The sequence below is a fragment of the Ambystoma mexicanum genome, chromosome 3q (assembly GCF_040938575.1).
Source record: "Ambystoma mexicanum isolate Mex_15411 chromosome 3q, UKY_AmexF1_1, whole genome shotgun sequence".
Taxonomy (NCBI): domain Eukaryota; kingdom Metazoa; phylum Chordata; class Amphibia; order Caudata; family Ambystomatidae; genus Ambystoma; species Ambystoma mexicanum.
Genome location: NC_090926.1, coordinates 805,469,812 through 805,485,388, shown reverse-complemented (window position 1 = coordinate 805,485,388; position 15,577 = coordinate 805,469,812).

The window sequence follows — 15,577 nt, the reverse complement described above, 5'->3', positions numbered from 1 at the left end:
ACGTCGCTAAGAAGTCACACTACCAGCTGCACCTCCTCAGAGGTATTCTTCCCTTCCTCTCCTTCCCCCAGAAGCTCACTGTCTCCCGAGCCCTGGTTCTCTCGAAGCTGGATTACTGTAACAGCCTCTTCCTTAATCTGCCTGCCTCCACTCTCCGCCCTCTGCAACTCATACAGAACAGAACTGCGAGACTTGTCCTTGGCCTCAAGCCCAGGGACCGTATCTCTCCAGGACTGAAATCTCTACACTGGCTCCCAGTAGCTGCGAGGATAAAGTTCAAAACCCTCTGCATTGTCCACAAGGCCTTCTGGGGCCTTGGTCCTATATACCTTCAACTCTCTCTTCCCAAATATCTTCCTTCCCGAGCCCTTCGCTCATCCGCCTCCAACTCCCTCAGGGTCAGCCGCTTCTCGAAGCAACGAGCTGGGGGTAGATCTCTCTCCGCGGCAGGGGCCTCCCTCTGGAACAGCCTTCCTGCCTCCCTGAAACTTGAGGAGAACCATCTCCGGTTCCGGAAGCACCTCAAAACCTTCCTCTTTGCCTCTGCTTTCTCTCTCCCTCTCCCCTGCTGAACAGCCAATTATTCCTCACTGATACTGCACTGATTCTGCAACTGGACCACTCTTAATGGCCTCGGACCTGGGCCCAGCCACTCTCCACTTGCACTGATGCCCTGGAACCCCTCTGCACTGCGGGACTGTCTCTGTATCCCTACAGCCCCCCCCCCTTTTCCAGCACTTGTTCTGCACTTACCTTGCACTTGCCACCAGCTGGCCCTATTTATTTATTACTTTACGCCACTTACCTTTACTGCACTTCCCCCCCCTCCCCTTCCCCTTGCACTTTTCCCCCTCCCCCACCCTTGCACTTGCGCAATCTGAATGACACCTGGCCTAGTAGGATCGTTGTCTGTTTCCCCTTGTTTCCTCCCCTCCCTGCCTCGTCGCGCCTTGAAACACCTGTGTATAGGCGCGTTACAAATGCCATATCATATCATATCATATCAAGTCTGCTTGACCAAATACTCTATCTTTTGGCTCCGGTCAGGTTTATTCGCCATTTCTTTTTGTTAAAGTCGTTCTTGTGTTATTTTTTCCGCGGCAAACCAGGTTTGCCTTCTTTGTTCACCATCTTTTGGTGGGCTGCTGCCAAGAAGCCCTCCTCTGGGCGCCTGGGTGTCTATGCGGGCTATATGTGAGGGAGGGGTGTAGGCACCCCCTGCACAGGGTATCCTAGGAAACCCAAGTCGCCCTTTGCCATGATTGGCTCAGGTGGTTGTCCGGGCAGAACAACCCCCCTGCTGCGTGATTGACAGCCAGGCTGTGTGAATGGGGGATTTGCGCATAAAAGGCAGGACTCTTGGGCTGGAAGTCAGAGTCGCCACTGGAACTACAAGGAACCGAAGAGAAGCGGAGAAGAAGTCGGCTGCTGCAACTACCCCGTCCCGGTGAAGCCCTGCTGCAGTCCTGAGCTATCTACCCTTCGACGACCAGAGAAGATCCAGTCCGGAGTCTTCTTCCCTTGAGCTTGGTGGGGTCAACCAGCTCATGTTCCACAGCCAGAGGATCCCCTTTGTGGTCGAAATCACTGCACACTGCTATAGTGGTCCGGATAGCCATCGGAAGAGCCTCTCCTGTTTTAAAGGAGCGCACCTTTTATTCACCGTCGCTGCTGCTGGCTTCATCCCTGTGTGGTGCAGACCCCTCCAGACGTCCTCTTTCTTGCCGAAGCTCCAGGAACCGTGGGTCTGCAGGAAACCAACAGGAACAACCGCCGTGGCACCAGCTTCATTATTGAATAAGGTACTGTGTTCTGCTTGAGGAACTAGGGTGAATCCCTTTTCTCCTCCTCCAAGGCTTGCCCTTGTCTTTTCTCCTAACTTTTGCTTCCTCTAAATACAATGGGCCTCATTACAACCCTGGCGTTGGAACATGGTGCTATTAACACCATGGTCCATGCCGGATTCCGCCATGGTGGATGGCGGATTTACCGCCCCATTCCAAGGTTGGCGGGGCGGTAAATCCCCATTCACCATGGCCCCTTCCCCATTCCCATTTTTGGCCCATAGGGCTCAATGGGAATGGGGAAGGCGCTAATTACGGCACCGTAAATTACGGTGCCGTAATTAGCACCAAGGTCCCTTAGCGGATGGACTTTAACGCCTGCAAAAAGCAGGCGTTAAAGTGTGAATCTGGCGTTAAGGGTTTAACGGTGCTGCAGCCTTTTACGGCGTCGTTAACCCCTTAACGCCAGGGTTGTAATGAGGCCCAATATCTAAGTGCTCCTGGCAACGTTGAATCTTGAACTGTCTGACTGTGTGATCCTTGACAACAGGAACCCGGTTCCACTTGGCACTGGCTCCGGCCTATTGACTTTTGTATTTCTGTCAGTGAGTGTTCTCTGATTATGTCTTCCTTGACAAAAGTATTGCATATGATTTTTGCCCCCAACTCTCTCTGGTTAGCCCAGGTGCTAAATGTGTTTTTGCCCCGGTAACATTTCTAGCCGCGGATACGCGTTTCTTTAATACGACCGAGCTGTCAAAAAGTGATTGCATGTGTATCCCCGGTAACGTCTTTTGTTTCACAACACCGGTCCGCCAAAACAGAAGGTACTTACCTTGAGTTATTCTGTGCCAAGAGAATTGGTTGTTTGTAGTGTATTTTACATTGATTTGGAAATTATAGAAGTGTTGTGTTTTACAGATGGTTTAAAAATAAATGTACTTATATTTTTTACCTGAAACCTTGTGTCAGTGTTTGCTTGAGTCACAGTAATTGTGGTCCCTTTGTGTAATCTCTGCTACTGCTCATATACTCTTGAGATAAGCCTGGCTTCTCCGCTACTGCTACCACTTTAACATAGTAGTACAGGCTTGTACCAAAGGTGAACTTGTATTATCACTTGTGGTCTTAATTGTCTGCCTAACAGTGAATGACTGCAGCGGTCACCCCATTGTGAGATATCATTTTATGTTGCATATTTGTTGTGCGTCTATGTGTGTATGAATGAGTGGTTATATATATATATATATGTGTAATTAATGCTATGAAGGTTAAATGCTAAGTAGGGGAAGTAGAGTGTTGGGGTATTAGGGAAATGCTAAGTAAGGTAACTGTTAAGTAGGAATAGGAAGTTATGTAGATGTCCATTGTTGTTAAAAGAGGGTTTGAGAGGAAGTACTCTGGCATGAGGTAGAGGGATAGGTAAGCGACCCTGCCCGAGGCTGCTGGGCGAGACGGGACCACTCAGAGAGGCCATCCTCTGGCATCACACTCCATGAGGTTGGTACCTGAGTGTAGGAAGGGGATTGGTTGTGGTAAACTCACCCTTAATGCCCCCGAGACCCCTCTAAGGAAGGGTGAGCTGAGGTAGTCGGTCCGCACTTAGATCGGGCTCACGCCAGGGGAATCCTAGGGTTAAGAGTTAAAGATTAAGGTTATGTTTAATAAAGAGAGGTCCTCATTGAGATCCATATAAAAGTTCACTCTGGTGTCGGTGTCATTTAGTCATCAAAGAACTCAGTGTGTAGCCCCTCTCCTGTATTAAGCAATAAAATGTTAGCAGGTACATCCTGGGGGTGGTGGTTATCCATGGGAAATGTCCCTGCTCTGGGGAAGGGAAGAGTACACCCTTGCACGGACCAGGGCCGGAAAACTAGGGGCTACACATATCAAAGTGGATTTAAGTTTCTCCCCACAATCACCACCTCTGCCACCATAAAATTCATGTATAACATTTACAGCAGGTACAGCTACCCCAAATGGATGGTGTCTAAATGCCAAGTCCAATTCACCTCCAATGAAATGGTTTCCTGTCTGCCTGAGTAATTCAACATATTCATACTGCATTATATCACCCATGGGGACATGTTCAAGACAAAAGGATGGACGTTTCAAAGAGATCCTGCACTGAACCAGGATCTGATGCAGTGGACGAGACGAAATGTATGAAAAGATGTAGTGGAGCTATGCAGGGCCGGCAGGAGGGGCAAACTGCCCCAGGCCTCGCGCTTGTGGAGGGCCTTGCAGCACCCTCTCCTAAGTAGAAGGCAGCACAGTCCACCCATGTCCTTTATTTACACGGGGGACTGTGCTGTTTGCTCTCTCCCGTGAAATGATTTTGCTGTTTGTTGCAAAGCCATTTGGCTCCGCAACAAACAGGAAAATAATGGGAGACAGCAGGGCTCAGAAGTGAGCTCTGCTGCCTCCCGTTATTCAGCTGACAACGTAGACATGCTGAATGACAAGAGAGGACTCCTCTCCTGTCAGTCATTGTGTTCACGTTGCTCAGCGTGAACACGCTGACTGATAGGAGAGGAGTGTTATCTTGTCAGGCAGCATGTCTATGTGTCGGAGTGTCGTGGCTGCCCGGGTGCTTTTGAAGGGTGCATGGAGGTAAGGTAAGTGTTTTTTTTTTATTTTAATCTGAATGTATGTATATATATATATATATATATATATATATATATATATATATATATATATATATATGTATTTAAATTAAATGAGTATGTATATGTGTATGAATGCATGCGTGCATGTTGGTGTTTATGTGTGTATCAATGCTGTGTTTGGTTTTATGTATGCATGCATGTAAGTTGTGTGACTGGCGGATGAATGCATGGGTGAAAGTGTTGAATGTATGTGTGCCAGCCCACCCCTAATGCAGGCCACTTAATTAAGGGGTGGGGTCATGGCATCAGAGGTGTACATAGGCTAAAATTTTGGGGGCCTAGAGTGCGTACGGGGGTGTGGCTAACACTTCAAATGTTGGTAGAGGCGGTAACTTCAGAGGCTGTGGGGGAGCGACAAACTTACTTGTGTGGGGACATCCAACATCTTTCCACATTCGAAAGAGACTATTCTGGTGAAGCTTCAATGTTAGAAGCAACTAACGCTCCTTCATTTCTGAAACGTCAAACTTAAGGCCTACTGTGAGAATGAGATTTCGCAGGTCACCACTTCCCTTCTAATCACTAAGTGCTAACCCCACATCACAGTTTCAATTGCCTAAAAATGTGTGCATATGAACGCAGGTGCTAAACGTGAAATGTTTTATGTTAGTAATGGCAGGGCCTTCGTCAACAGCGAATCCTAGGCACTGTTTAATATCTGTGTCCTGTTCCATCTGGCCACAACTCTGTTGGTCAGTTGGGCAGGGGCTGAATGACAGTTCTGAAAGCGGATAGTGAGTGGGGCCAATCTGGGCCAATAAACCGATTGCGCTGTCAGTCTTCCGACTGAAGGATGGAGTCTCGGTCTTTCAGCATTTGCAGTTGCAATGGGCCCCGGGCAGCTGCCCCCATGCTGGCAGTCTTATGACGCAGAAACCTACTGATAATCTGCAGCTTTTAACCACCTAGCTGCATTATTTTGACTTTATAATTGATTAAAGCACTCCACAGATGCCTTCACCTATTTTTCCAATATATAAGGCCAGAGGTGCACCCCAAACATCACAAAGAAATGGGCTCCCACCAGCTCTGACACATCTTCAACCAACCCTGCTCCCACTTCCCTCCCAATTCCCTAAACCCAGCTGGAAAGCAGAATAGCTATTTCACCTTCCCTTTGGCCAGTAGTCAAACCTTTCACCCTAATTCAGAGGATGTTTACTTTCATAATGCTATGCTAATCTCTGGAAAGGTGGGCCATCTAAAACCTGAGACCTGAAGTTAAGACTTTAGCTTTATCAAAGTTAGTCTGTTGATATCGCATTGATAGGCTTTTGTGCTCTGCATGTTTGATGCTGCTACCGCTCCTTAACAAGTGCTATGGGCTGGCGACACACCAAATGAGGCCTTCTGCTGCAAAGTGGGAGGGTTTCAGCCCTCTCTACAGGGACGTCATTTCACCAAAATGCCAGGGGTAGCGGAAGTGACATTACACGACCCTTGACCCCCTGATGACATCACAGGAAGTGATGTCATTTGCCCCCGCCCCAAAGCGATATCGCGGGAAGCGATGCAACACAACCTTTCACCCGTTGACAAAACAGGAAGTGGCATCACATAGCATTGTACACTACGAAAAATATTGTTACGATATCACAATAATGTGATGTACATTTTATACCTGAATGGATCGCCATATGTATCGTTAAGAACAGTGTGTATAGGCCCATATTACAAAATTACTGTGATTGCAAGCAGACGTCCATGACCAAATGATAACGATGTGTTATTATATAGCACTTAAGCTTAAGCGCTTTACATATAAGAAATATACACCCAATATCACCCAACCTGTGTTGGTACCCATTTATCGACCTCAGAAGGATGAAAGGATGATTTGACGCATTTGAGAATAGACTAAATCAGTGACTCACCCCCTGAAGTGTGCATGAAACAAACCTTTAATGAGTCTAGCAATTATTGTATAGAATTCCAGAAAGACACATTTTTTGTCATTCCTATTCTTTCTTATTTGGGTTCAGTGCTGAAAGTGTTAGACCTGTGGCCCTCATGTTCTTATTTTTCTTCTTTTTTTAAGGGACCTGAACAAGAAAGCCAGCCACTCCAGAATTAAAGAGCCACATGGTGCTGGCCACAGCCCAGGAGCTTGCATTGCAAAAAAAAAAAAAAAAAATTTTTTTTTTTTTTTTTTTTTTTAGAGGTCGCAAGGGAGACCTCAGAGGTCGCACTTGCGACCTCTGGCGACCCCCAAATGACGTCCCTGCCTCTCTAGTCAGGGACTGGTGCTGCTCATGCAGCAAGGTTGAGTCAACAAAGCCCAGCATTTCGGGAGGGGGCTAGAGCCCGATCTGCTCAATGGTGTTGCACAATGCGTGTCTTTCACTTAAGTCCTGTTAAAAACAAACATTGGCAAAGCCAACAGTTTTGACTTGTGCATAGGTATTCAGCATTTGCAAGGCACTACTATTAGATGCTCAGGTGCTCAAACCAGTTTGCACCTGCTGCCATCAATGGCCAGTTAGTACCAATACAGCAGTGCCTTCCCCATGCCTACATGAAAGCCCAAACTGCAAGCATTGCCAATGCTTGTTTTGCTTTAGCCTGGATGCACAAAACTATGCGTCAAGGTTAAAACAAACACACTACTTGGCTAAATTGGCCCACATTGAATTTAGCCAATCGAGCCAGTAATAACACTTATGGTGAACAGTCAGCCTGGACATTTGGACATACTTTCTGTGGCATGGCATTTTTACTTTTTGGGAGTCTGTACATGGTAATAATGGCATATTTTGATGCAGCCTGCATGGACATACATGGGAACAACCAGCGTGAATATATTTTTAGATTAGCATATGTGTGTGCAAAGGCGCCATGAAATTTATTGGAACATTTTCCTGTGCACGGTTGGTGACTTGCTACTACTGGGTTTTTCCATGTGCTTCTATACCAAACCAATTGCAAACTGTATGGATTTCTACCCAATTTTACACAGAAAGTGCTGTAAAATGCATAATTTAACCCAATGTTTCAGAAATGTTCTTGGGAGTGAGAAACCCCCTCAAACAACGCTTGTTTGGTTTGGGCTCTCTCACTGTGCTCGGTCGATCCTGCATAATTGGCAAACACATTTAAGCCTCTTCAGTTCAGAAATTCACCAGCCTCCACTGTACCTCATCTATCTGTCACTGTGTATGATGTGTGTTTTAATGCGCACACTGGGGCAGGGTGCTCCTTAATGCTGGCATCACGCACCACATGCCGTCATGCCATCCTAAATATATTAATGCATATGATACAAAGGTTAGTCTGGCATAAACCTTTCTTCAGTAGAGAAAACTAACTTTGCTGTAGTTGATTTGCAGTTGTAGTAACAATCCATATTTGGGATCCTCCACACAAACTTAAAAGGGAGATTTCTTGAGTCTTGTTTGCGGAGGTGCCGCCGCTACACCAGTGCAGAAAATCGTAAGGGGGTCTCACCAAATGTTTTGCCCCGGTCCTCACCACATTTTGTGAACGCCTTAGAACTATGTTCCCTGCTGGCCTGCCCCGCACCCCACAAACCCCACTGCCACACCCCTCCCATGCTCAAATCAAACCTCCAAACAAACGCACCTGCTGTTTAAGGGACTGTTCAGTGCAGTGCAAGTTTCAACTTATTCCTACACTTATATTTTAAAACTAAACCATTCCTGAACGGTTTCTTTTTAAAATAAACATATAGGAACAGTTAAATATTTATTTTAAAGTAGAGGAGCACCACTCCCGCCCACTTCAACAACTGATCTGATGGCCAGATAGCAGTTCTGATAGCCTTTGGAGCATGTGATGTGTCAGCCCAGTCTACCACGGGAGTACCGTCATTTCTATTGATGTATGTCCACCCATCTATCAACAAGTTGAGTACCTCCTGGGAATATGTGGCATGTTCCTCTGCCATTCCTTCTATTGAAGCTACCAAAGCACAAGTGAACAATCACCAACAGAAACTGGCTGCGAAAATACACCAGACATGCCACTGTCCTACATTCTTTCTAAGCTGGAGACTGGGTAAAGGTAAAATTACATCACATGTCTAACGACACGCTTTAGAAATTTGGCGCACCACTCTGTCAGATCTTTCATGGATTCAATTATATCGTTAAGGTGCATTGACTAGTTTAACACCACCCTGGTATGCCATCCAGCATCACAATTCTGGGACAAGAGACAGGCCATATTACGAATCAATATTGTGTTTTATTAAAGTGAAATGAACTGAAAGGTGGTCCTCTAACTTTTTGCTGATGAAGACACAACAATCCATTATATATATATATATATATATATATATATATATATACATACTTTTTCAGCATGTCTACAAAACAAAATCAAACTGCCTATGAAATTCTCATTGAGGACCAATACACGCATGCACTCACACTATAAGTCAACTGCTCATATTCCTAAATATTCCTGATTCTTAATAATACACTACGACAAGGAGGAGTTAAGATGGTGGACGAGATGGATGCCCCCATGTGAGGCTCCTGGAGCAGGTGACTCCATTTACATGTGAGCTGGGAGTGGCGTTACATGAGATGCACTATCGCGGCTGGGGTGAGCGGAGACCCAGTGGAGCTTCTACGGAGTGGATCTGCATACTGGTGGATAACCGGCGATCTCCACTGGAGCCCCTTGCTGTGGCTCCCCGGTCGCAGCCACCATCTTAGATCCGAGGCGGGCCACATCCGGGCGACCATTAACACGGATAGTGGCCCGAGGCGATTGGGAGGGAGCGTGGAAGGCGATGGGGCAGAAGCACCAGTGGAAGCGATGAGTCCACGGCTGGGTATGGAGGTGGGAGGCTCATGTAGAAGCAGGACGGGTGAGGACATTTGCCCAGAGGCGAGAAGACACACTGGAACGGGGTCAGTGAGATGCCTAGTGGGTGCATGGAGAAGTTAACGGAATGGAGAGCCCCATATGGAGAGAGACAGGAGCGAGGCGAAGACAAGGTTAGAAGCAGCCCTGAAGGCTTGGACGTGAGGGGAGAGGAAGAATAGAAGACAAATTGGTGGCCCAGGGAGTTCATGGAAGTGACTATTACCATAAGAGCTTGAGAGGAGTTTTAAAAAGTTTAAACTAGCGGGCAGTGCTCCGAGAGTGAAGGTACAGTGTGGTGTGGGATCTATCACCTGCTATCATTTTATCAATTCACAAGGGCACTAAAAGGCTGCAAACGGTGCAGAAAGCAAGACTTTAGCAGTTTGCATTCTCCCCTCACCGATCCAGTGGTAACCCTGACATGGTGAATCCAAGGGGGCAACAGGCGCAGGGGGAGGTACCTGTGGCCTTCACTAAGGAGGACTTCATGGTAAACCTGAAGGCTCTATAAGAAAATGTAATGAGTGAAATGGTTGACCTTAAAACGGAAGTGCGGAAGAGTGTGGCTAATCTAGAAGTCGAGATGAGTGCCTTGGGAGACCAAGTAAACGAGTTGGAGCACGAAGTCTCAGGAATCCCAGAGGAGTTCACTGACAAGGTGGGAGAAGTGTCCCAGCTTAGAAGTATGGGGGAAAAAACCTTGAAAATAAATGCGAGAACCTTAAAAATAGTTCTAGACAATGGGGGTCATTGCGAGTTTGGAGGTAGCCATGGCGCTAGTAGCGCCATGGCTGCCTCCAAACCCGGGCCCAGGTCCGGTCTGGAAGAATGGGGACTTACCGGGATATTCCGACCTGTGCTGACCCGGTAAGTCCCCATTCAGTTTATCATTCCCCATTCCCATTTGAGCCCCCATAGGGGGCTCTGGACGTCTGGTCAGACCATTCTAAGTCTCGAGATACTGCTACAGCTGCTGCAACAACAACATAGGAACTACCCTCTAGGAAAAACCTATGATGACGGCAAGAGGTAAAAGTTATGGCTGTTGGAGCGAGACAAGCACATGTATGAAAAGCGGGGAGATGGCATCTGGAACAGGGCATCGGGCCGGGAAGATATCAAGGGTCCGAACTTTGACAAATGGAGTCATCTGGTTGGAATTTGAAGAACGGGCAGTTCAGCCTGGTGGCACAATCGGGCATGGCTGAGGCGGAATGCTTGTTGAGGACGGTAAATAGTTTATTGAAAGTGGGTGGACTTAGGGAAGTGGGGGAAAGTCAAGGGTTGGTCGGAGACAAAGAAAGTACAACAGGTTCTGGTTAAATTTCAGACTCATTGAAGGTCGTCTCCCTAAATTTCAGGGGGCTCAACTCTGCAAATAAATTAGCAAGATTTTTCACCTGCGGAAGGATCTGGACACCGATATTGTCATGGTTCAGGAAAACAGCCTGTTGGCGGCATGGCCGAGAGCCAAATGGAGAAGGCATGAGGGATCGGAGCTCCGCACCCCGGTCCACCAAAATCCCATTGAATCATGCCTTGAATGCCCTGGAAGGGAGACAGGTGTGAGTGCTGGAGGTCACAGAGGGAGTGCAGGGACCAGCAGAGGCCCGGAACGCCATCTTGAGCAGTGGTGTGGTGGAGTGAATGCTCGTCTAAGCTGGATCCAGCAACGACATCAAGGCAGCTTGGATGTAGGACCTAGCCTCGGAGGATGTGAAGATCAGCGCTAGGGGCTTGAAACTGAGGAGGAGCAGTGCGGTGGTTCACCAACCGCCATCTTGGAATGAACAGCGACCGTTGCATTTCGAAGGAGCAAAGTGGTACAGGTGAGGCCCTTTGATCATACAGGGCCGCGCTCCACCCTACAAGCTCTCGTGATTCCCAGCACCCTCTGTTTCACTGCAGGGCTGAGCCCACTGGTGGGAAGTCCATTTTTAAGGATCGAGAGGACCCCGACCATAGACGGGGGAACATGAACTTGCAGCACATTAAGGACACCATTAATGAGCTTGGTATCTGGGGGGGAGCGAGAGCCGACCATCCACTACCCTGGAGCAGGCGATGATTGCTGCATGAGGGAGACGCGATCTTGCTGAGACACCCCTGCCATATGGATGTAAGGTTCTCTATTGCTGTAATGCATAGCTGCCAGCCCCATTCACTTTAAGTATAATCTGTGCCCTTCTCGTAGTGGATCCACAGAATAGACTGTACTACTCACAACCAAAGACAAGCAAGCTTGACATTCGGAACACTTCAAAGACATCTTTACCAAAGTCAAATGTGTGCAGTCGAACAACCAAGGAGGTGGAAAATCAGAAGCTCTGATTGGAGCGCTGTGCCCCCTCCTTCCTCGAGGACTGAGGACACACCATCCCCAAAGAGGATCCTGATGCACTGGGAGCCTGGGCTGGGGTCTGAGGGTGCTGTGGACTTGTTGGCACCAGCCTAGGGTAAAGGGGTCAAAAGAAGCACCTTTGACAGATTGTTGGACATGCCACCTACAAACGCTTAGAAATCCGGATGTAAGAGGCAGGAAGGGAGTGGGAAAAGGAGCAAAGGCCATGCTGTCATCGTGGTTAAAGGCCAGCAGCAATAGTAGAAGCCAGAACAATCCCTGGGAGGTAAATGTGGACAAACCAAGCAGGCCCCACACCCGGTCTCTGACTCCGGAGCGACAGCAGTGTTGGACGGTTGGACGGTGGAAGTTGTTGGAGGTGCTCCAGGACGCTCGGTGGTCTCTAAAAAGCAAGATGCAGACAGTGGGCGTCAAAGTCTCCCTTGTCAGAGAAGACCTCAATAAAGTCTGTCAGAGGATGACAGAGGTGGAATGGAAGATGGTTGAGGTGGAAGATACGGTTAAGATATTGCAGACCAGAATGAATGCCCTTACTGCAGCAACAAGAAGCTTAGAGGAGAGAGCAAAAGACACTGAGGCACAATGTCAGGATTCTTGGAGTGGCGGAGGGAGAGAGGGTCCTAGTATGGAACTATTCCATGAAGACCTCTTTGTGAACACCATGAAGAATAAAGGTCTATGTGGTTTTCAGTTGAGAGGCACACAGAGTTCCTGGCAGGAAACCCCCGGTGGATGCACCCATGCGACCCATTGTGGCAAAGTTCCTTAATATTCATGATAGGGATGCAATCCTTCTTGATGCCAGGCGAAACTCAGCATTTAGAGTGGTTAACTCCAAGGTCATGATTTTCCCAGACTTCACTCAGGAGGTGGAGACGCAATGCTCATCTTAAGGCGGTGTACGGAGGAAACAGAGAGAAAGGGGCTACACATACATTATGTTCTGTCCAGCTAAATGTAAAGTTCTGGCAGATGGTAGCTCCTTCGTTTTACGCACTCCACAGGAGGCTTGGGACTGGCTGGAGACTGCACACCTGAACAGAACAGGAGATAGTGATGGGGCTACAAGAGGGCCGGGATTGTCGGGCTTCCCACTGGCAGAGTACTGGTGGGACCAGATGGTACTCTGTTTTTGAAGGGCGACAGCACAGATGGCCCTGCATGAAGTTGACCAGGAGTGAGGACTCTCCTCCTTGGGACTAACTGAGGGATGATTTTAGGAAGGAGATTGCAGGATCGAGTCCTTGGCTAGGCATGCCTGCTGTGGGGGATCTGTGAAGGGAGGGGAAGGGTATTGACGGGAAGCTGAGGTAGGATATGAACACTAGGCAAAGCACATAACTGCTGTTACACTGGGTTGAAGGGAATGGTTAGGGGTCGAGGATCACTATTCATTTAGGGTTGGTGGGTGGGTGGATGGGGTAGTCACTCTGGGTTTCTCTCAAGGGGTTCCTTTTTGCATTCATTCTTCAATATAGTTATACGTAGTTGACGGTTAATGTTGAGAGGCAGATACACTGAGTTCACAGGTTCCATGTTGTAGGGGAGATGGTTGGGGATTGGGGAGGTTGTGTTTTGGTTTTGTTTTGGTTTTTCACAGCTTGGGCAATGTAGATTGGAAGTTGGACCGTACACCGTTCCAGACTCACAGTCACTAAGCTCGCACAACGGTTATGTATCTTGCCATAGCGAATGGAATGAATGACACTAACGATCAGAAAATAGTACGTATGTCTTGGAATTTCAACAGTCTCTGTGACAAGATCGAGAGGAGGAAGGTACTGCAGGTGCTGAATAGGTGCAAACCCACGTTCGTATTTCTTCAAGAGACGATTTGTTGGGAACGGGATGTATGTTTTTCAAACGATCCATGCACATGACGGGTTCACCAGGGGGCTCAGAGGAATGATGGTGCTGTCTCGACCGTGGTCCGAGACACCAAAGGGAGATACATATTGTTAGCGGGATCCCTTAGAGGGGAGAATCTGGGACTGCTTAATGTTTATGCCACACTGCCACTGAATGTGGAGCTCCTTCACGATGTACATGGGTTGTTCGTTCAATATCAGGTAGATTGTTGGCTCGTGGGCGGGGAATTTAATTATGTGATGGATAATGATAGGGACAGGATTCCGGGCACGTAGTGGAGAAGTCCGAAGTGGACGAAACAGTATGGTGGATGGGTGGCATAATGTGGACCCGCACATGCAGGGCTACTACTTTCACTCAGGGGTACATCTCTACCTCTTAAGAATCGACTATTTATTTGTGCCTAATTCAGAATCACACAGAGTCATGGATGCCAAGCTCTCACTGAGAAGTTTCTTAGATCCTTCTCCATTGCTGGTTTCAATGAGAGCAGCTTCAAGGGGTGACCGGTCTTCCTGGCAACTGAACACATATTTTTGGGAATTCCCAGGCTGCAGGATGAAACGGCAGAATATTTGGAACTGAACACGGCTTCAGTGAGGAACCTGGGACACTCTGGGAAGGTTATAAGGCAGTCATATGGAGGTGTCATTTCTGTCCTTGCTACCAGGGAAGAGGAGAGGCTGGCAAAGATGGCCAATGCCAAAATACGGTTGATGCACCTTGAGCAATAATTTCTTATTGATCGATTTCAGGGTATGCAGCATCAACTGCTACAGGCTAGAGATTTCTTCTGCACCCTTGCAACCTATACAGCAAGAGAAACCCTTCTGGCGTCCCTTGCAGGGGTATACATGGCAGAGGATAAAACAGGGAAATTAATGGATGGCATGGCTGGAACAGCGTGGCTCACTCCACAGACACGTACACAGAATCACTAAGACAGAGTAGGAGGCAGTCACGGGAGACAACAAGTGTTCTCAAACTATTATAAATGTTTATAGGCGGTCCTGATGACGCATTGTACTTCAGCTTAAACTGACCTTTTAGAGGAAATCCCCCTGCCACAAATTACAGTCATGCAAACAGAGGCTTTGGAAACGAGATCACGCAGGAGGAAGTAGGAGCAGCAATATTATCACTCCAGTTGGGGAGGATGCTGGGACCTCATGGTTTTCCAGTGGCACTATGGAAAAGGAACAGCGATGATGTATCTGGCCAATGTTATCAATGTTCCAGAATAGCAGGAATGAGGGAGCACAGACTCCAGACCTGCAGCAAGCAACCGTCATAGTTATACCTAAGAAAAGCCAAGCCATCCGACAAATGTGCTTCTTATCGTCCTGTTTCACTCCTTAATATGGAAGAAAAAATACAGGCTGTACACCTAGCGACAAGGTTAAGTAAGATCCTGCCTGCTTTGATCCATCCAGATTAAAACGGTTTCCTGCTGGACAAGGCAACTCGCATGAATATTCGTAGACTTCATGTGGCCCTCGATATGTGTGACCGCATCCTGGAACCACTGGAAGTGGTGGCCAATGATTTCGAGAAAGCTTTCGATTCAGTGGGAGTTTATCTGGGCTGTGTTGTCAGGCATGGGTTTCCGCCCAGTCGTCCTACAGTGGACAATACTGTTGTATGAGTGCCCCCTGGCAAATGTTCGGGTTAATGGGGTAATGTCTAGGTACTTCCCACTGGCAAAAGGTACGGGACACTGCTGCCCTCTCGCCCCAGTGTTTTTCAACCTGGCTATTGAACCCCTGGCATTTTGGTTTAGGGGGGGACGACCTCATGAAGGGTTTTCTGTGGCCATCAGGTCACAAAGACTGTGTCTCTCTGAGCGCAGATGACCTGATGTTGTATGTTGGGGCACATCAAAGATCAATCCCAATAATCATGGAAATGTTACATATTTATGAATGGCACAGCGGCCTCAGGGTCAATTGGGACAAGTCAACCCTATTTCCAATACAAGGTGGCTATGAGGCAATTCCAGACAGTCGTGCATTCAAGGTTGCCATTGACTCATTTAAATATCTGGGTATTCATGTTTG